Consider the following 22,314-nt stretch of genomic DNA (forward strand, 5'->3'; position numbering starts at 1 on the left):
TCCCTCACCAGGTCAAAGATCCGCTCCCAAAATATTTTTATTTTAGGGCACAACCACCAGATATGCATGAAGGAGCCTTTTTCCTTTAGACATCTCCAGCAATCGTTTGAGATGTTCCCATACATCAGGCCTAACCTCACTGGGGTTAAATACCATCTAGTGAGAACTTTGTAAGCATTTTCCTGCACTACTAAACATCTAGAGATCTATTTAGGGGCATTTAGAATGATCTGAGTTTCGTTGTCTGAAAACTTTTTATTCAAATCTTTCTCCCACTCCCTTAAAAAGTAGAGTGAGGGAGAGACCAGATTCCTATTCACAGTTGAGATGATTTTTGATGGGTAAAGAGACTAATTTCTCTAACCAGTTTGGCGAAGAGTTAGCTTGCAACTTTTTGAGAGTGGGCCCTACAATAGATTTTATACATGTATATTGCATCTGGTTTAACTTTGTGAGTTTAAATTTATTTGTTAAAGAGGTGAGGTCTAGAAAAGTGCCGTCAGAATCTAATAGCTTGTGAATAGGTAGGGTAGAATTTCTTATTTGGGGAGGTAAGATACTGCCACTGTTTGTGTCAAGTCCAACACAGTCCCCAACATTCAGGAGTGTTGATGGGAAGGTTAATCTCACATCCGGATCTTTCCAGAGTGCTAAGGAGATTGAGGACAGAGGTGCCCCTATAGTCTGAAGAGAGGGATCAATAGATTCTGCAAGTAGCAAGGGTCTAATAGGACGACCCAATCGTTTCTCCTCTAGGGGGATCCAAATTTTATGAACCGGTCCTCTCAACAGGTCAATGATTCTGTTAATATGAACGGCTCTATAATATCTCTTGATAGATGGGAAGCCAATTCCACCTTTTAGGAAAGGAAGTAGAATCTTGTTGGAAATTCTGGGTTTTATATTGCCCCAGATGTAAGAGGAACACAACTTCCTAAATGACTCAAAGAAGCTATTTGGCAATTTTACTGGAAGGGCTTGCAGTAAGTAGGTGAATTTTGGGACTATTAAGGAGTTAAAAATGTTACGTCTGCCTATCCAGGAAATGAAGGATGGAGACCAAGAGTATAGAATGGCAGGTATGGATTTTAATAGGGGGGGGGGGGGGGGGGGAGAATTTGCTTCATATAGCTTGTTTAGATCAGAGGTAATGTTAATTCCCAGGAATTTTATATGGGAACGTGTCCATTCGAATGGGGAGTCTTCTTTAAGTATCTGAAGGACTTTAGGTGAGAGATTTATATTCAGAGCCTCTGATTTGGCCAAATTTATTTTGAAATTAGAGATAAAGCCAAAATTCGTGAAGGTCTTAATGATAGCAGGGAAGGCAATTTTTGGGTTAGAGATCATTAAGAGTAAGTCATCGGCATAAGCTGCTTGTTTAATCTCTAAAGGGCCACAGGTCAGACCTTTAATTTCTTCAGCTTGTCTGACATGTTGTAGAAGGGGTTCAATTGTGTCCATTATTTATCTGCACAGGTTGAGAAAGAATATAATTAATCTTAATGTTTGCGCTAGGAAGTGCGTACATGGAGAAGATGGCCTCTATGAAAGGAGTAGGGAAACCTAACCTGGACAAGGTATTTTTAATAAAGGACCAGGACACTGTCAAATGCTTTTTCAGCATCTGTCCCCAATAACACAAAAGGAGTCCCCGTCTTTTTTGCCAAGGCTATAGTGTTTATGACTTTATAAGTGTTGTCTTTACCCTCCCGGCCAGGAATGAATCCTGTCTGGTCCGGATGTATAAGGTCTCTTAGTAGAGGTTTTATTCTATTAGCTAATATATTAGCGTATATTTTCACATCTAAGTTCAGTAGAGAAATGGGTCTATAGCTGGAGCATAGACTGGGGTCCTTTTGTGGTTTGGGGATCAGGGTGATGTGAGCATTAAGTTTGTGGCGGAAAAGCGTTACCCGACAGTGCCTCGTTAAAGGAATTAAGTAGGTGTGGGAGTAACGTCTCTCTGAAGGACAGATAGTATAGCATTGGGAGACCATCCGGACCCGGAGACTTTCCTTTTGCCATCTTTTTTAACACAGCTGATATCTCAGGGAGCGTAATTGGGGTACATAGGTTCTTAGCTTGTTCAGGGGATAAAGTTGGAAGATGTAGTTTGCCCAGAAACTCTTTCGTTATGGCCAACTTTTCTTCTTTAAGGGGTGTTGTATCTGACTTTTCGACGTTATAAATACATCGGAGTAGAACTAATGAAAGGCCTTTGCTATATCTAAGTAATTTTTGACTAGATTCTTATCGTCCGTTAGTATAGCCGAGATCCTGGCTTTCCGTTTACGTTGTTTTAATAACGCTAACATGAACTTAGTGGGTTTATTTCCGTGAGCATAAAATTTATGGTTGGTTGCAAGATATAATTGTTTATTGAGAAGTTCTTTAAGTTCATCTCTCGCTACAGAAAGTTCCAGCAATTGCTGGGTGTTTCGTGAATTTTTGTGTAAGGCTTCTAACATGGCCATTTTTTAATATAAATCCGTTACTTTGGCACGTCTTTGTTTATTCACATGGGAGGCTATCGAAATGAATTCACCTCTAATAACCGTTTTATGGGCTTCCCATAATATATGTGGAGATATTGACTGAGTTATTCAGTAGGAAAAATTCTCTTAGTTTAGCATCAATTTTCTCCTTCACTTGAGAATTATCTAGCAGAGTCTCATTGAGTCTCCATATAGATGTTCTAGGGAGCGAATCTGGCATTTTAAAAGAAATACGGGGGCATGGTCAGAATGTACTATATTGTCTCGGTGCAACAATGGGTCTGGGCAGTAGGGACTAGTATGTAGTCAATTCTATGGTATGTATTATGTGGGTGGGAAAAAAGGGAATAGTCTCTTTCCCCTGGGTTGTAGGTTCTCCAAGCTGCTGGTATGTATTAGCTTTTTGATTGCATTAATCGAGTTTAAGGGGACAGAGGATCTACCTGAGGAAGTATCTAGAAGGGGGTTAAGGGCGACATTGAAGTCTCCAGCTACAATAGCAATACCCTCCCTGAATTCCTCAAATATCTGCCAAACAGTCTTGAACCACCTTTTTTTACCTTCGTTGGGAGCATAAAAGTTAGCGAAGGTGTATAACTGGGTATTTATTGTCCCTTTTACTCTCTTCCCGAGGGGTCAGATTTTAAACCCGTCATAATGAAATCTGTGTTCTTATGAAAACCAATACTGACACCCAGCTTATTGGAATACTCTGAGGTGCCGTGGTACCAGAGATTGTAATAGGCTCTCGTCATATTGGGAATCTTTCTATTTTTGAAGTGTGTTTCCTGTAGAAAAATCACATTTGTTTTTTCTTTATGCAGGAAATGGAGAATCTGGCTCCTTTTAGCAGGATTTTTAAAGCCTCTAACATTATGTGTAGATCTGTCATGGAGTATCTTGGGGGTGTAGAGAGATGTACTTACATAACCTTGGACCCTTGAGAGTACAGAACGGACAACTTGACTCAGGAAGAGTAGTTGGAGACGTTGGTGAGTAGATTGTGTGTATAGGGAGGGGTGGGAGAGGGCTAAAAGGTAAGAAAAATAACATTAACATCAGGAAAGGGTTAAACAATAACCTTCTAGGACCGGGGATATTAATATCCCAGTAGTGGACCACATTTGGTCAGAGCCCCTAACTGCAGGTCAGAGGCTGCAGTGGTGTCAGGCCTAGCCAAACCCAAATTCAGAGCTAGTCTGTGGGCAGAAAGGCATGACTCTTCACTAAAGAAATGATGAAATTTCAGAAGTGAGCAACATCCGCAACGAGACGGATAGCAATAACCTGTCAATAATGCTAAGATTTAAACTTAGGACATATAGTGACTTAACCTAAGCCGCTAATTAGGCCCAGGCTGCCAGTCATACAATCCCCCCAACCAAATCGTATGGAGAAATAGGTAACTCAAAGGGAGCAACCCCGAAAGATTAAGGGGGGTTGGAGGGACTGTACAAGTCCGCAGCCGTGAGCCCAACTCCATAGGACTGACTTATAGACGTAACATAAAGAACATTAGAAAAACAAAGAGTATGATCAGTCCTCTTCTGTGATAATACGCCTGGGGGTAAGAGCTTACCCTGTTTCTTCTTTGATTTTATCCCTTTACCACCACCCACAGATTCCCATGGAGTGGGAGGAGTAATGTCTTGTGGGATCAGAACGTCATTGGTGGCAGACCAGTCGGGAATGTCTATATCTTGTATGTCCAAGGCATCAAGGATCTCTGGGAGGTCTTTGGTTGATCTCAAGACTTATTTCTTCTCCTTACTTGTGATCAGCATCCCAAAAGGAAATAACCAGCTTGTGCTCATCATCTGCAGCCTCCTATGAGTATGATTAGACTTATTCTGCCATAATTACACTGCTGGCAAAAAGAGGCTACTGTCTCTTTAAAACAGAGGACTTAAAGGGAGCGTTCTCAGAGCACCCCTGAGTCCCAAAAATGATAGTGGACAGTTGGAGGATCAGTGTAGAAAAAAAAAAAAAAAGGGAAAGGAAAAGATCCTACAAACAAGCACAGATCTTCACACTGTGATGAGGAGCTGCAGTAAGTATAATGTGCTATAGATATAAAAGTCCAACCATATGACCTAGCATCGGTAGTATGGTTATGCTTATTCTCGGAGCTTCTTGCCGACCCCTTTTCAACAATTTTCTTGAGAACCAGTGAGTCCTGTATGTTATTCCATCCAAGTTGGATTGAATGTTCGCATTAAATTTCCGAATATAATTTTCAATTATTTTTTCAGTGATGCGATTTGTCCCTTATGCGAAAATTCGCAATATGCGATTTTTTTTTCCTTATGCGAAAATTCGCAATATGCGATTTTTTTATTTTATTTTTTTCTCTTTAAAATCGCCACATTCGATCTCCTCTCTCCGAAAAAAATCGCAATACCCAATTTCATCAAATGCTGGCGCTTCAGCTCCAAACACTGCCGTGTCGCGTCTATTATTTGCACGGACCGTGGTGCGATCTGGTCTGATGGAGCAAGAAAGAGAAATCTTCTGGGCCGACAACTTCAGCTGAAACTGACAGCCTCTAATTAGAAGAGGTGGAGAGGGAGATCTAGGGGGAACAAGTATCTGCAGGAGTCTGCAGCGTTGCTGGCCCGGAGGGATATCCTCTGCTTCTGGCTGTACTGTAGGACAGCGTGAGGTTCAGGCTGTTTAACGGTAAGTTAGAGGTTTCTTACCGGTATAATGTCTCCCCTCCTGTAAGGATCTCCTTCGTGATATGGCTGTAATGATCTTGGCGCGAAACGTCAGCCGGCCGTTTGTAGCAATGGCGTCCAGGAGTCTGTTCTCCGTCTAGGCCGCAGATGGAGTGACGGCTCCAGAGATCTGAAAAGGTTCCAATAAAGGCTCAAAATGATCCTGGGCACGGTGCCAAGCCGACTGAGGGCTCCCCAAAGTTCTGAAAAGCTAGCAGCAATCAGGATGTCCCAGAGTTTGCCCTGGATCGCAGGAGCTCAAGCAAGGCGCTTCCTCTCTGCTCGGCTGCAAGCCACGCCCCCTCAGGTTCCCTTTAAATTTATACCACCTGTGAAGCATAAACCTTAGGAGTGCCTACCCGGATCCTAAATATCCTTACCTCTGGGTTTAAGTGACTCGGAGATCTCCATTAGCTTAGAGTATCCTTTGATCTTTATGCCCCTCTCCCTCTCTCTCATTGTACTGTCTAACTAGATAGCCTGTTAAAGGAGCTTAGGGTACAACACGCCCATTCCTATTTACCCTCAATATTCTATAGCTTTAGCCTTGCGGCTCCTATGATAATTTTAATTGTGAGGCGGGTCCACAATTGGCAATTGCCACTTCCCCCCTCTCTCCAGGTCCCTCAAGACCCATTTGTTAGGTTGCTCTCGTTTTTCTTTTGTTCATTTTGTGTTTGCTTTACTATGTTTTACCCAGGTCTTTCAATATAATATTCAGTGGTGTGTCCATCCAAGGCGCGTCATCTCATCACAGAGGCTACGACCTTCAGTTTTACCAATCCGACTAGACGTTAAGTACCCTGAAAAGTTCACTATTGTAACAAGCTCTCATGCTTATATGACTCAACATTTTGCCTCTCCTCATCATCCCCATGATGGCTATTAGCATTGCTTCCTATAATGTTAAGGGTTGCAACTCACCATCTAAGCAGAGCCAGATCTTTGGGATATTGAGGAGAGATAAAGCGAACATAGTTTTCCTACAGGAAACACATTTTAAGACCCAACACTTCCCTAACCTGTCCTTTTCATTTGACCCTACTTGGTATCAGTGTGGTTCCCCTACGTCAAACGCTACAGAAGTGAGTATTGGCTTCTAGGGCAAGGTCCCCTTTATCTTAGATGATCAACTATGTGACCCTGATGGTCGATTTATAATGATAAAGGGTAAGATAGTTCAACACCTTTATGAATATATATGCCCCGAACAGTCGCCAGATACCCTGGCCTAAATCAATTTTACTAAAATTGGAATCTTTTAGAGATGGCGTTACGGTTGTAGGAGGAGACTTAAATCTTGTCCTAAACCCCCTCATTGACTCCTCTTCACACAAATCGGTCCAATCCCAAAGGGGCATTCGTTCTTTATTACGTGCATTAGCCAAAGCTCACCTAATTGACATCTGGTGCACCATGCATCCAGACTCGAGATTATACCTTTTATTCATCACTACACAGGTCATATCAACGCTTGGATTATCTGTTTGTCTCAAAGGAACATCTCCAGTTGTGTTCTAGAGCTGAAATGGGATCCATAATTTTATCCGACCACGCCCCCATATATCTACATATGAAATCTCCCCTTAACCATAAACCCACTAGCCACTGGCGATTTAATGATTTAATCAACTCATTAGCTCACCAGACATTAAATCTAAGCTAAAATGCCTTCTCGAAGAATACTTCACCACAAACTGCACCCCTGAGGTTTTGCCACAAACAATTTGGGATGCCCATAAGGCGTATATAAGGGGCCACTGTATTAGTATTGGGGCTTAATAACAGATTCCCTTCATGAAAAGATTAGTTTCCTGGAAAGTGCTCACAAAAGATCCCAGTTAGAATCACACTTAAATGAACTTTCCTCATGTAGGGCCTCCTTCAAAAACCTTAAATATGGCCTCTGCCAAACTTTACTTGCACTCCCAATACAAAATATTTGCGCATGGAAATAAAGCCTCCCGATATATGATGCCCAGACTCAAGCATAGAAAGCTAAATAATTATGTACATAAACTTAAAACCCCAGAAGGTGCATTAACCTTTGGACCTTGTAAAATTGCTTCCTTATTTAGGGACTATTACGAATCCCTTTACAACCTCAATTCGCCCCAATCTCTTTCGGGTGACATAGTAGTTCCGCCGCCTTCTGATCCATATTTTGCTGGCTTAACCCTCCCCTCTCTCTCGGAACAGGATAAAATTCACTTAGCTTCCCCGTTCTCTTCTGAGGAACTTTTGGAGGCCATTAAAAACTCCCCTAGGGGGAAATGCCCAGGTCCTGATGAGCTCCCTATACCCTACTACATGTCTTTTCATGAAGTACTGATCTCGCACCTCCTACCAGTTTATAATGGTGCCTTGCAAGGCATACCATTATCGACTGATATGACCAGAGCTCACATTACTCAAATCCCCAAGGAGGGTAAAGACCATTCTTTATGCCCCAATTACAGACCCATCTCCCTTCTTAATATAGATCTAAAACTCTTAGCCAAGACGCTTGCAAGCAGATTGGCAAAATTCCTCCCTTTACTAATCCACAAAGATCAAGTGGGTTTTGTGAAACAAAGAGAGGGGAAGGATAACACGGCCCGTATTCTTAACATCATCCACTATGTCAAGAGAAAAGGCCTCCCTCTGGTCCTTCTCAGCACAGATGCTGAGAAGGCCTTCGACAGAGTCAACTGGTCCTTTAGGTACTCTGCGTTGCGGTCTTGCAATTTTCCCCTTCCCTTTATATTTGCAATAAAAGCAATGTAGCATAATGCCTCAGCATCAGTTCGGGTCAACAATACCCTGTCTGACCCCTTTAAGATTTGTAATGGTACCCGTCAGGGCTGCCCTCTATCTCCCCTCCTGTTTGTCCTCACCCTAGAACCTCTTTTACAGACTATTCGGATGGATAGTGACATCCAGGGAATAACTCTAGGTGACCAACAACATAAAATAGCCGCCTTTGCGGATGATTTGCTTTTAATAATAAGCAATCCTGAATTAGCTCTCCCTTATTTATGGCCACCTGTCACGGACGGTGTACAGGAAACAAGGCAAAGCAACCTGCATAAATGACTCGCTGGATCCAAAAACTAAGGAACAAAGGGGAGACCCCTGCAAAAGACCTGGCACTTTCCCTGGCTGCTCAGCCTATGCAAAGATCCGAATGGTGGAGGTTTGCATATCCACGTACCTTGACTATATAACCCCTGAGCACCCTACAATAGTGAGGGGACACGACCACCGGCTCCCTACACAAGATACGGAGGGAGTCAGGGTCACCTGGGATCCAGCAAACAGAAAATAACAGATAAATGTTCAACACTTAGCTTTTGTAGCAGACAGGAGAACAAGACCAGCATGCACACACACTCCAGGAAGAAGTATAAGCCACCCAGAAAAGTATTCTGGGGAGGAATTTAAAGGGAAGCAATTAGTCCAACACATGACAGCTGAGAGAGGCTAACGAGATGAGCAACTGAATACTACAACAAAGGAAGTCAAGGAGGAGGTTCTGAAAGGCCTCTGTCAGAGCTTCTCAGCTGTCTGGTTGTGACACCACCTGGAAACATACGGGTCATTTTCAAATTTTAAGGTGAATCACAATAAATCACTAATAATTTCCACTGGCCTTAAAAGGTCTTTGAAGAATCATTTAGAATAGTGTTTGCCTTTTAATTGGTCTTCCCCTTTCCTAACTTACTTAGGTGTAAAAATGAGTACAGACCCCAATCAACACTTTTACTTGAACTATATCCCTCTCCAGAATAAACTGGCAGAGGACTCAACTTCCCTCGATGTCCCTACACTTTTGTGGTTTGGGAGGAAAAAATACTACTTTCTCTCATCATCCCTATACTTACTTACCTCCAACAGACTTTACCAATACCCGTCCCCTCCACATACTACTCTAAAGTCAGGTCCATGTTCCGTTCCTTTATATGGAATAAGAAAAAGGCCAGAATGTCCTATAAGTCTTTGTCTTACCCGAGAGAGAGGGGAGGTATAGCATTACCAGACCCTGAACTATATGGCAGAGCTATTTTACTATGGCAGAGTAGTAGACTGGTTGACGGCCCCCAAACAGAAATCCCGGGTCCCGATGGAAGAAACCTTGCTGGGGCTTCCTTTCAGAGCGGCTCTACTGGGTCGCACGTCTCCATTGCCCCTTCATCCATATATCACCCTGGTTATGAAAGCCACCCTATGTGCGTGGAACACCTTTCAGAACTCACCCCTTAGTACCCCAGTCCCATTTCCTATCCTTAAAGGCGATATATTTCATTTAGCTCCCCAGGCCTTAAAGAGCAGCCTTCCCACTTAGATTGGTCAGTCTAAGTTGAGATTGATAGATCTCTATACAGTGGCTTACCGCCCATAGAGGCAGACCACACCACTGCTATGGGGCCCGCGGCACTGGGGGGCCCGTAGCGCAGCGAAGGCCCCTCCCACACTATTTGGCCCCGCCCACTCACGACCTGCAGCCAGCTATGTGCGGCTGCTTTTCTCCAGCCCCAACTAAAATCAACTCATCTTCCGATCCCCTTGACCTGATCCTGACCTGGCCTCCTCCTGACCGTCTGCCAGAATCAGGATCAAACCAGCCTGCATGTGGCGCTCGAGCCTGTTGAGGCAGCTGCTGATTGGCCAGCTGCGCAAGGGGGCGGGCGGGAGAATAGTCTCGAACTTCGCCGTCGGCCGTCACCAGAGTGGAGTCAGTGCCTGTCTGAGCTGAGGAGAGAGAGAGACGAAGAGCGGATTTTAGAGGGAGGAAGATTCTGAATCTGAAGCACTGCAGTGAGTGTGTCCCTGGCTGGCTGGCTGGCCTGAAGTAAGTCACTCAGTCTCAGTCAGAACAAGTGAAGTACCGTTCGTTCGTCCTGCCGTGTGTCACTGCCGGCTGCACTCCCTGCAGCAGTGCCTGGCCCGGCCGACTAGTCCAATTCCAAATATATATGTAACTGTAACAGTATATCTGTGTACTGTATACCGGTACTCACGCCAACTGTGTGACTATATATAGCTATACAGACCACTGCTGCTACTGTGCATGTAAAAATGTCAGTCCGTATGTATATGGTGTGTCTGTATATGCTGCCATTTGTATATACGAACGCTAGCCTCTATAGATCCTCTCTGATTCACCCAGTGAGCCCCGGGTGGGGTTGTGCTGGTCACTATATAGCACAATGTACAGAGATACTTACCACTCATGGAACCCCAGAAATAGTGCCCCAACCAGATGGCTGATGTCCCATGTGACAGGTCCAAAAAATCTAGCAGATGTCCCGATTAAAGGGAATCTGTCACCAGCAATTTACCAATTTTTTTTTTCATGAATCCATGTTTAACAGAGTACCTTTTTTCCATCTGTCTTGTTCTTTTGATTGTGAGTCTTGTAATTTCTTTAAAAAAAAAATCGATTCTTATGATATGTAAATGACGCTGTAAGGAGCCCAGAGGGGCGTTATTCTTTCTCCACAGTGCCCAGGAACGCCCCTCTGAAGTGCCGTGCCCGGCTAAATTTGAAAACTAATTAGGCCTCCAAGTTCATCTAAATCGCCTCCCAGAGGCGCGGCTAAGTGCTCAACACCCCCCCTCCTCAGCGCCGCCCTCTGCTGCAAACACCCCGATCCTCCTCTCGCCGGCATCCCAAATCCTGCGCAGGCGCAGTGCCGGCGATTGCCTGCGCTATGATAAGATGACCGCCGGCACTGCACCTGCGCAGGATTTGGGATGCCGGCGAGAAGAGGATCGGGGTGTTTGCTGCAGAGTGCGGCGCTAAGGGAGGGGGGGGGGGGGGGGGGTCGGAGGTGTTGAGCACTTAGCCACGCCTCTGGGAGGCAATTTAGATGAACTTGGAGGTGTTATTAGTTTTCAAATTTAGCCGGGCACGGCACTTCAGAGGGGCGTTCCTGGGCACTGTGGAGAAAGAATAACGCCCCTCTGGGCTCCTTACAGCGTCATTTACATATCATAAGAAACGATTTTTTGAAGAAATTACAAGACTCACAATCGAAAGAACAAGACAGATGGAAAAAAGGTACTCTGTTAAACATGGATTCATGGAAAAAAAAAAATTGGGGTAAATTGCTAGTGACAGATTCCCTTTAACAGGGCACCCCAAATAAGGAGACCTGCAGGCTGCAGCAGATATCCCATGTGACAGGTCACCCCCAGGAAACCCCTAGCTTATGTCCCATTTGACAAGAACCTCCAGATCAGGAAACACCAAGCAGATTTTGCATATGACAGGACACCCCCCTGATTTGCAGCCGCTGTCCAGTAGATGTCCCATGTGACAGGACACCCTGATCTGGAGCCTCTAGTCAGCAGATGTCATATGTGACAGGACAATCCTGAATCAAGAAACCCCCAGCTGTTGTCCCATGTGACAAGACACCTCCGTGCCCCAGATCAGAACACCCCTTACAAATCTTGTGAAAGGGTTCCTCCAGATCTGGAGCTCTCACCCAGAAAATAACCCATGTGACAGAACACCCCAGATAAGGAATCTAGAGGCAGATAATACATGTGAAAGTTTCTCCCATGTTAAAGGACAACCCTGATCTGACTGCAGCTCTAATCCTGAAGGTCCCGTGTGACAGGTCACCCCTATCTGGAGCCTTCACCAGGCAGATGGGCTTCCCACAATCTGGAGCTTGCACCCAGCAGATGTTCTATGTGACAGGGTACCACCCACCAAATGAGGAAACCCTGATTTATCAAAGTGACTAATACTGGATGATAATTCTGGGGCACATTTAGACTGTCTAGTCTAAAGGCCCTTTACACAAGACGACACAGCAGTAGATTTTCACGACGAAAGCGTTCCTTCATGACAATCGCCTGCTCGTCAGTGGAGGAGACAGCTGCATTTACATGCAGTGATCTCCTCCACAGTATGGGGAGAAGCGATCGCTAATGCCATCGCTGTTCCCCATACTGACCCGTTGTTTGCCGGCAGCAGATTGTGTTTACACAGCACAATTTGCTGCCAGTAAATGATGATTTTTGTGTGTGCGCTTAAATGATTGTTTTGGTTGTTCTTCGGGTAATGGAGGGCTGCAGTTTGCCTATCCCTGCAGACAGTAACACATCTTAACTTCCAGAGCTTCTCTTATTAGTGGTCAGTGTCAGTGAATAATCGACCAACGCAGTTGCAAGATGGATGTTGTGTATGTGTTTTCTTATGAATCCATATACTATAATGAGCATGCTAGATTCCCATTACAGACCAAAATAGTGCTCGTCTCCATGATTTTTTACACTGACCCCAGGTCAGTAAAAAGTAAAACTATTGTTTTGTTTTGTGAATAGACACGTTAAAAGTGGAAAATGGAAATGTGGCCACATAGTAAATATTTTACTGATTTGACTGTGTTTTGATCCTTCCTCAGAATTACATTTTGAATATACCCTTGAGCTGCACAGCACAGAGGAAGTTGGTCAGAAAAGCAAGCAGAGGAGAAGAGGACGCTAGTAGTGACCTCAGCACAGAAAGAAGAAGCTTGACCACGTAAGTACAGCTGACTGGGCATTGCACCCACATGATCTGTCCTACTACAACTTGTTGGATAAGAGGTAGAGGGAAGACCATGACTTCCAGAACTGTGAATAATTGAATTCTCAATTAAGTCGTTCTGGATCATCTTTTCCCATAATTCACTATGACTTGTGTGGTTCCTCTGTTATTTCTATTAGACAGTTGTCGGTTCAATGCCAACTGTATGTTACTGACCCCAGGGAGGGTCCTTACACAGCATACCACTGTCAGCACTGATTGGTGAATGTCAACCTGTAAAGGGAAACACCACTAGCTGATAACAACCAGTTGGCATTAAATTGACTAACTTGTAATAGGAATAATAGAGGCACGGCAAAACAGAGTAAAAGAAGTTCCAGAGTTATTTAATGGAAAATACATTTATTATAACAGACAAGTTAGGAGGGATGACTGGCTGATTGCCTTCTTTGCTGGCTGGATTCATTTTTCCATGACAGTATACACTGCTCTTATACAGGGGTTATGACCACCCTGCAATATAGCCACGGTGGACATACTTGCACACTATAGGAAAAAAAATGGTGAGCAATGTCTGCTGCCTCAGTTCTGGGAAGCTGGTGCTTTTTCCTGTATTGTGCAAGCACGCCAACGGCTGCTGGAATGCAGGGTGGTCATAACCATGGAAGCAAAGTCCAGCCAGCAAAGGAAGCAATATGAACAATCACAATATATTGGTAAGTGTCATGTATTAACTTTACATGATAAATGCCATTTGCTAAAGTGAGACAACCCCTTTAAAATTACTTTTCTGAGAAGCCTAGTAATGATTTTGTGTCCGAACATTATATGTCTTGCATATGGCATTTATTTATCATCCCTTCGGCAGTCTCTATGTCAGATTATGTGATGTACCTGATCTGCTATATACATAACCACACACATAGAAGGTAGGAGTAATAGACTTCCTAAGGCTACTTTCACACTTGCGGCAGTGTGATCCGGCGGGCAGTTACGTCGTCGGAACTGCCCACCGGAACCACCGATCTGCCGCTGACAAAGCATTTGTGAGACGGATCCGGATGCGTATCCGTCTCACAAATGCATTGCAAGGACATGCGGACAGACTGTTCCGTCTTGTACATTTTTTCACATTTTTACCGGTCTGTGCATGCTGGTTTTTTTGCCGAAGAGAAAACCGTAACATGCTGTGGTTTTCTTTTGCCTGATCAGTCAAAAAGACTGAACTGAAGACATCCTGATGCAAACTGAACAGATTACTCTCCATTCAGAATACATGGGGAGAAAACTGATCAGTTCTTTTCTGGTATAGAGCCCCTGTGATGGAACTCTATGCCAGAAAAGAAAAACACAAGTGTCAAAGTGCCCTAAGGCTACTTTCATATGTGTGGCACAGCCACCTGCAGGCTCAGGCTATTCTGGCCGATAATGACGGGAATCGGCCAGTCTAAAACCATTGCATGTAGCATGGAAGTTGAACCATTTTAATTAAAATAACTTGGCAGCAAGATATAACACTATTTCTTGCTGTAGCGTGTATGTGTCTTGCTCTGCCTATGAGTGTTCACTCATCATGCCCCCTCACCTCTCCATAGACCTCTATGTTACCTGTAATATGACAACTCAATTTTCCCCCCAGATGCCTTTGCAGAATAAAAACCTAATTAGGACTTGAGGGATGGAAGAAAGGAGCGTAAAATTGGAAATAGGGTCATTTTCTCATTATTATACTGAGTATATATTATTTGCCTGTTCTATCACATTTACAAAAGTTATGAGATAGTTAGTAAACATTAAAGGTTATTTATACTGTTTCTACAGAGTGTCCTGACGTCAAGTTACCAACATCTCAGTGGCGCTCAGAAGCGCAAAAAAAAAAGGAGAGAGAGGAAAGCCCAAAAACGGGAAAACTTCCAAAAATTACTAGTTTCTTTAATGTTCCTAGCTGTGGTGAAAGTTCTTCTGTTACCGAACCCACCCAGAATGTAGAAGGCATGCCAGAAAGTCTTACCCCCTCAGCTGCCATAGTGCAGGAGTCTGTACAGGTCGGCGACCCCAGTACTGTAGCTGACTTGCACAGTATCCCTGAATTGAGTACTACAGAACCAGATGAAAGTGAGCCAAGTTGCTCTGATGATGCTGAATTATCTAGCAGTGATTTAGCCACTGGTGCTGATGCCACTGGTATAAATATAGATTTGGCTTCTGAAAAATATGTGACGGACAGAGCAAACTTCCCAGTAACTATTACAGATGCCAGTGTGAAGAGATTTGTTATTGCCAATGGTCCTTGTAGACCTCCAGGACCTTTCCCAAGAGATAAAGATGAGCAAAAAAGGTCCTTTATGAGACCTACTATGAAAGAGTAACTAAGACTTGCCACACATTTCCAATTACTTGGCTATGTTACTCTCCAAAATTAAATGCCGTATACTGTGAGCCATGTTGGCTGTTTGGAGATCGAAAGAAATTGGGGTTAAACCCAGCTTGGGCCAAAAGGCATACAAAATTGGAAAGGCTTATCCACCAAAATACAGATTCGTGAAAGTTCACAGACTCATATTGACGCTTGTGTGATTTATGATCAGTGGCGAAGGGAGGGAACAATTGACCAGGAAACTGAAAGCCAAATTAGAAAAGAAAAAACTTCTGGAGGCAAGTTTTAAAATGCATTGTTAATGTCACCTTGACAATGGCAAATGGCAAATATGGCGTTTCGTGGTCACAGAGAAAAAGTTGGAAGTGTCAACAGTGGTAATTTCCTTGCAATCATAGAGTTGCTAGCGGAGTATGATCCTCTCCTAAAACAATTGCTACAATTACCAGAGCGCACTGCAAAATACATAAGCCCCCGAATTCAAAACTAATTAATAGATATTTTATCCAAAACGGTTCAACATCAGATTTTATCGGATGTGAAGCAATCACATTTTTATTCCCTGATTATTGACACAACTCAAGACATTGCAAAGATAGACCAGATGAGTCAGGTGGTGAGATATGTATCTATAGAGAGAGATAAAAACATGAGAGCCACAGAAGTTTGTATTCACAAGAGTTTTCTTGGCTTTCAGGCAGTGCATGACCAGAGTGCTGCTGGTATAGAAAAATAAATCTTGGAATGCATTGATAGGCACGGTCTGTCATTAGATAAGTGTCGTGGTCAGGGATATGATGGAGAGGCCACAATGAGTGGGGTCTACTCTGGTGTGCAGACTCGCATTTTACAAAGAGAAAAAAATGCTCTATGTTCATTCTGCAGCCCATAATTTGAATTTAGTCCAGCAGGATGCCGTTTCTGACAGCACAGAATTGTCCAGCTTTAATGATATGGTACAAACATTATACTTTCTCCCAAAAAATTTTACAAGGCGTTGGGAAATTCTTTCTTCGTTCCAAAGCCAGTCTTCTATAACTTTAAAGAAATTATGCCCAACACGATGGTCATCTCGGTATGAAGCATTGCTTGCCCTTCGTTTTCTCTTTCCAGACGTTTTGAAATCCCTGTCAAAACTTATTCTTACTTCCTCCAAAAAAAGTGAGAGAGATGAGGCAATGAGACTTAAAAAGAAAATGGAGTCATTCAACTTTGTTTTCCTAATTGTCCTTCAAACAAAAGTTTTTCAGAGTGTTAATGCTCTGTCTATCATGCTCCAGGCTAAAAACATGGATTTATCGAAAGCAACTAATTTGATAAAGAATGTAGCGGATAAACTTTCAAGCTATAGAAACAATTTTGAAATGGCCAAAGAAAGTGCTGTCTCACTAGCAAGCACTTGAAACATTTCTCAACATTTTGACAACAAACGCAATCCCAAGGTGAAAAGTCATTTTGATAAGATTTGTGTTGATCACAGATTGCGAAATCCGGAAGAGAGGTTCAAAGTCACAGTTTTTTACAACTGCTTAGACATAATCATAAATCAACTAAATAACAGATTTACAGGAATGATTCAGGTTGTGGAGCGTTTTCATATCATTCAGCCAGCAGCTCTGGCTGCCGTATCAGATGACACTTTGTTTGAAGCCGCGTCAAATCTGCAGAAAAAATATGAAAAAGATCGCCAGAATTTCCAGGGCAGCTCCTTAGCTTTAGGTCTGCACTTAAACCTGAAATTGCAAAGTCATCTTCTGTGAAAGACCTTGCAGATTTGCAATGCACTTTCATCCCATCTGCCAGATGTGTGCATAGCTTTCGTGTTGTTCCTGACTCTACCAGTTACTGTGGCTTCTGCTGAAAGGTCCTTCTCAAAACTGAAGTTAATAAATTATTATTTGAGAAGTACAATGTCTGAGCAAAGACTTTCTGGCCTTGCTATCCTAAGCATTGAAAATGCCAGGGCAAAACAGCTAGACATAGACCATATAATCAACACTTGTGCAGAAAGAAAAGCACGTAGACAACCGTTCTAAAATTGAAGGTACACCGTAAGTATGCCGGTTGGAAAAGTTTTTCTTACAGAAATGGGTGACTAAGTGGTTCTACTAAGTATTTTCCAGGATTTGAATCAGTTATAGATCAAACCTGGCAGAGTGGTTCAATTATGTTATGCATTCCAAATTGTTTTTTTTCATTATTTAAGATGCATACCAACCCAGATTACCTGTAAATGTTAACTGTTTTCATCACTTCACCAATTTCTGTTTATGAAAGTTTATTAGTTTTCGTTATATCAGTTGTGTGATGTTTGCATGAAGTTGTTCTATATCTTTTTACTTTTAGGGCTTCTTTATGTCTGCGTTGGAGGCCTCATTTGGGGCCCTCCAGAAAGACACATAGTAAGTTAGACACAGTGGAAACAAAAATCCTGCATGCAGGACTTTTTTTCTCCAGTAAAATACAGGATACTGACTGGAAACGGTAGTCAGTGGAATCTGTTCAGCTTTGTTTGTGTCAGTTGGGTGCCCTATCCAGCTTTTCCGTTATTTTCGTTGTTCTGCTCCTTGCAGCCCTTAAACGTTATATTTTTCCAGTTATGTATACAGCTGATGTATGCCCTATTTCATATAACTATATGCCATTGCTTGTAAGCATGTGAAATAACAATTTAAAAATAAATAATTCACATAAATCTAGCCCTTAAATGAATGATTCTGTAGATACCACTAATTACATTGATTAGTACAATTTTTTCGATTGGTATATTACACAGAAAAATTCCAGGCCTGTTAATTAAAAATGAGTTCTTGGTTTTCAGGCCTGACTAAAATGTATTCACAAATTTATCAATGTAAGATCTAATAGAATACATTGGCAATAATACCTATCAATAATAAGGACTTTCATTATAGGGTATAAAGCAGCCGTACATATAACATTGGAACAGAAATACCAACCTGAGAAAAGAACCTAATATATATTAATTATGTTACAGGTTGGCACATCGTTTTACTGTTTGAAAGTTTGAAAGTTATCAAAGTTTGTTGAATTTGGAAAATCTCAAGCTGTATAGTTGATTCAAGTTCTGGATGAAAAATGTCACCTGGTTTATACATGGAAATTCACCGGTTAATACTGTAAGTCTAGTTGGCATCCACATTTTGATGTGGACCCATTGACAAGTTCTATCCTTTGTGGAATGGACATATAGATGTGGACAGCACACATATAGCATTCATCCTGTGTAAAATTAGTGCGTTAAGTGTTTTGGCTAATATAACAGGAGTTAAATGCAATATTACTATTTACAACAGATTTATTGAATAAGTTGTAACAGCTCAACTTAACATGTGATATGCAATATGTTTTACTCTTTCAGGTTTATTTTTCTGATCCCCACCATGCTACCATACTTCTTTTGACTTGGACTTTCAGAGGCAGACCCGTCATCTTCAAAGTAAGTTAATATTTATTTATTTATTTATTTTTTGGGTAAATATTTTAAATGTAGCTTATCTATAATATTTCATTTGTTTTATTTCACAGAACAAATCCTTATTGGAAAATACATGTACATTGTATACGTTACTGCAACAAAGTTGGTTAATAATAAAATAAAAATGTTTATCCCTAACAGTTTCTGTAGGTCATGTATAAATGTATTTAATATGGGTGTGGCATGGGAGGAGCCAGGTCGGGAAGTGGGAGGGGTCATGGTGGGTAGTGGGCGGGGTTAAAGGGCCCAATTCAGATTTTTGCTATGGGGCCCAGTGATTTCTATGTACGCCCTTGTCTCTATAACAATGATCAACTCATTTCCATAAAAGAAATGTGCGATCTCTTGAAAATACCGTGCTATAGCTTTAATGGGCTTCACTTCTTGCAGGCATACATGTCTCAAAACGCCCAGTTGCACACTTTGTTACGCCCTATTACATGGTTTGAGCGCGTTATTTCTCAGGATTCTACCCCATATAAAATGATCTCACAATGGTATAACAGATTGAGAGCTCCTCCTGCCGCCCTAAGGCCAGCTTTCATTAGACTTTGGGAAAAAGGCCTAGATAAAATGTCTCTCCCCAGAAGACACCCTCATCGTTTACAACTCTTCACATAAAACCTCAAGATGTGTCAAGATTCAGGAGAATAACTATAAAGTCATCACAAGGTGGTAGAAAACCCCTGACAAGACTTGTTTTTACTCAGCTTCGGCATCAGACACGTGTTGGAGGTGCTCAAAAGTGAGAGGCACTTTTTCCACATATGGTGGACATGCCCAATTTTACAAGGATGGTGGAAAAAGATTTTTCAAATTTGTAATGAAATTTGTAGATCCGATATCTTTCCAACTCCGGAAGTTGCCCTCCTGAATCTTTTCCCTTGTGTACGCTGCAAAACTGTTGATCCCTCTATTATGGCTACCCTCTGAGGTTCCCTCTTTGGATCTGCGCCCGGCCGTGTGCCCGTACAGCAGTTTAAGACCACATATGGGGCGTTTCTGTAAACTACAGAATCAGGGTAATAAATATTGAGTTTTGTTTGGCTGTTAACCCATGAATTGTTAGCGGAAAAATTTATTAAAATGGAAAATCTTCCAAATCTGCCAAAAAAGTTGGAACATAAATAGTTTCTTTCTATAGGATTTTCAATATATTTTTTCTCATATTTTTCCGCCTCTTGTTGCAACCTCCTATCCGCGTCACAGCCAAGGTTAATTAACACTGACAATAAAATATTGGCTAAGATTCTGGCAACTAGACTTAGAAGTGTAGTTTCAGGACTGGTTCATGAGGATCAGACGAGGTTCATGTCAGGTAATACCACAAAGGATAATGTCATTCGCTATTTTGTGAACACCCAGCTTGAGCCCGTAAACTGTGGTGAACGACCGATTTTCACATTGGACGCCTCAAAAGCGTTTGATACTATAGAATGGCCTTTTTTGATGGCAACGTTGAATAAGATGGTATTTGGTGATAATTTTATATCCTAGGTAAATCTGTTATATACGGAAATGTCTGCAAAAGTGATATTAAACAGGGAATATTATGATAATATACATATTCGTGGGGGGGGGGGGGTTAGACAGGGATGCCCTCTCTCCCCCTTGCTTTTTGCTATGGCTATAGAGCAGTTAGCAGATATGATCAGGCAAGACGCAGCAATTGAGGGGTTCAGGTTTGGTGAACATGAGGAAAAAATTGCCTTATACTCGGATGACACTATGTTGTTTGTAGGTTCACATAGATCATTGGTTGAGATTTTTCAGGTGTTTAACCAATATGGCAAATATTCTGGGCTCAGGATAAATTGGTTACTTTCACACTAGCGTTCGATCGGATCCGTTCTGAACGGATCCGATCATATTAATGCAGACGGAGGCTCCGTTCAGAACGGATCTGTCTGCATTAAAATGGCAAAAAAAAGCTAAGTGTGAAAATAGCCTCGGACGGATCCGTCCAGACTTTCAATGTAAAGTCAATAGGGGACGGATCCGCTTGAAGATTGAGCCATATTGTGGCATCTTCAAACGGATCCGTCCCCATTGACTTACATTGTAAGTCTGGACGGATCCGCACGCCTCCGCACGGCCAGGCGGACACCCGAACGCTGCAAGCAGCGTTCAGCTGTCCGCCTGTCCGTGCGGAGGCGAGCGGAGGCTGAACGCCGCCAGACTGATGCAGTCTGAGCGGATCCGCATCCATTCAGACTGCATCAGGGCTGGACGGAGGTGTTCGGGTCCGCTCGTGAGCCCCTTCAAACGGAGTTCACGAGCGGACCAACGAAAGCTAGTGTGAAAGCAGCCTAAGTCTGCATGCGTCCCAATTGATCCTCTGAACAATTTTATCTCAGGAACACTGGAAATTAAGAAGATCAATGAACCCGTTAAATATTTAGGTATTCAAATAACCCCGAACCCCAAGGATTATGTCCAACTAAATGTGACCCCTAAAATAAAGGAAATTAAGAAAAAATAGGGTTATGGAAAAGATTGCATGTCTCGATGGCAGGTCGTATCTCCTTGGTGAAAATGTGCCTGTTACCATCCCTTAATTACGTCCTGTGGAATTCACTGATAATAATCCCCAAAAATTATTTAAAATAATAACTAGCCTATTAATGGACTGGATCTGGCGAGGGAAAAAAACAAGGATAAAAGCACAAAATAGTGTGTATTCACGAGAGGGAGGGCTGATTATCAGTTCCTGATGTGGAACTTTATTTTATTTCCGGCCATATAAAAAATATGATAATGTGGAGAAAAACGCAAAGATATAAGTCCATGATTGCAGGAATAAATGAAAGGCTAGATACATGTACTATCTTTCAATTAATTGAAGCTGGGATTTTGGGACAACAGAGTAGTAACAAAATACCGTTCTTTGAGCTGATGGATACGGTTTGGAAGCAAGCAAGAGAATTGTGGAACCAGGCTGGACCCCATATTGTGGGGAAATACCCATCTTACTCAATTGAAGTTAATCGAACAGACAGTGTGATGGAAGCATGGAGTTTACAAACTGGGCCAGATATGGAAGGCTGATATAACAACATATGAAGATCTTAAAAAGGAGTATAAATTGGGCAGGAGTATAAAATTTTTCCTCCCTGGCTGTGACACTCTTTGATGTGATTGGATCGCGGCACAGCCAGGGAGAAGGAGACGCCCATTGAGAGACCCTAGCATCTCCTCCTCCCTGTTCCGATGATCAGTATTTACATACTGAGCTCAAGAACTTCAGACGGGCACAACAGGGCGTAGGAGCAATGTTTAAAAAACAAAAACAGGTGGCAGCAACGGGGGGGGGGGGGGGAGACAGTATTTAGATGCCATGATCAAGGCTTTAATTACCGCGATTAGCATTATTGTAGGTCGTGGTAATTAGCCGCAGGTCTATGCGCCAAGTTTGCCTATTATTCTCAATATAAGGAGTTAAGTGTGAAGAAAAAAAAAATAAATGTTTCACCCAGGATTCAAACCTTGGATCGTTACATGCATGTAAGCTAACACATATTACTGGTGTCTTTATAATCATATACTGTGCTTGTGAATAAAGCAATAATAATATGTATATTAGCTTTCAGAGGAGATCTCAATGTTGTAAAGCTTAAACAATGCTGTACATAGAGTATAGGATATGGACATGTTAGGAAACAGTTCTTCCCTCAGCATATCTAACTCTGGGGAGGGGT

At 42.4% G+C, this 22,314-nt stretch overlaps 1 protein-coding gene and 1 long non-coding RNA gene across 4 annotated transcripts in view; one reads left to right on the top strand and one right to left on the bottom strand.

Moving 5' to 3' along the window:
• The window catches only part of BTBD2 (BTB domain containing 2), a 628,196-nt gene that overhangs the window by 301,576 nt on the left and 304,306 nt on the right, over nucleotides 1-22,314 (bottom strand). The window lies entirely within an intron of this gene.
• Nucleotides 18,147-18,740, top strand: LOC122946521. The gene is made up of 3 exons (XR_006391245.1): nucleotides 18,147-18,257; nucleotides 18,500-18,577; nucleotides 18,667-18,740. It is a non-coding gene; the product is annotated as an uncharacterized LOC122946521 (long non-coding RNA).

Source organism: Bufo gargarizans, chromosome 1 (assembly GCF_014858855.1).
Source record: "Bufo gargarizans isolate SCDJY-AF-19 chromosome 1, ASM1485885v1, whole genome shotgun sequence".
NCBI classification, from domain to species: Eukaryota; Metazoa; Chordata; class Amphibia; order Anura; family Bufonidae; genus Bufo; species Bufo gargarizans.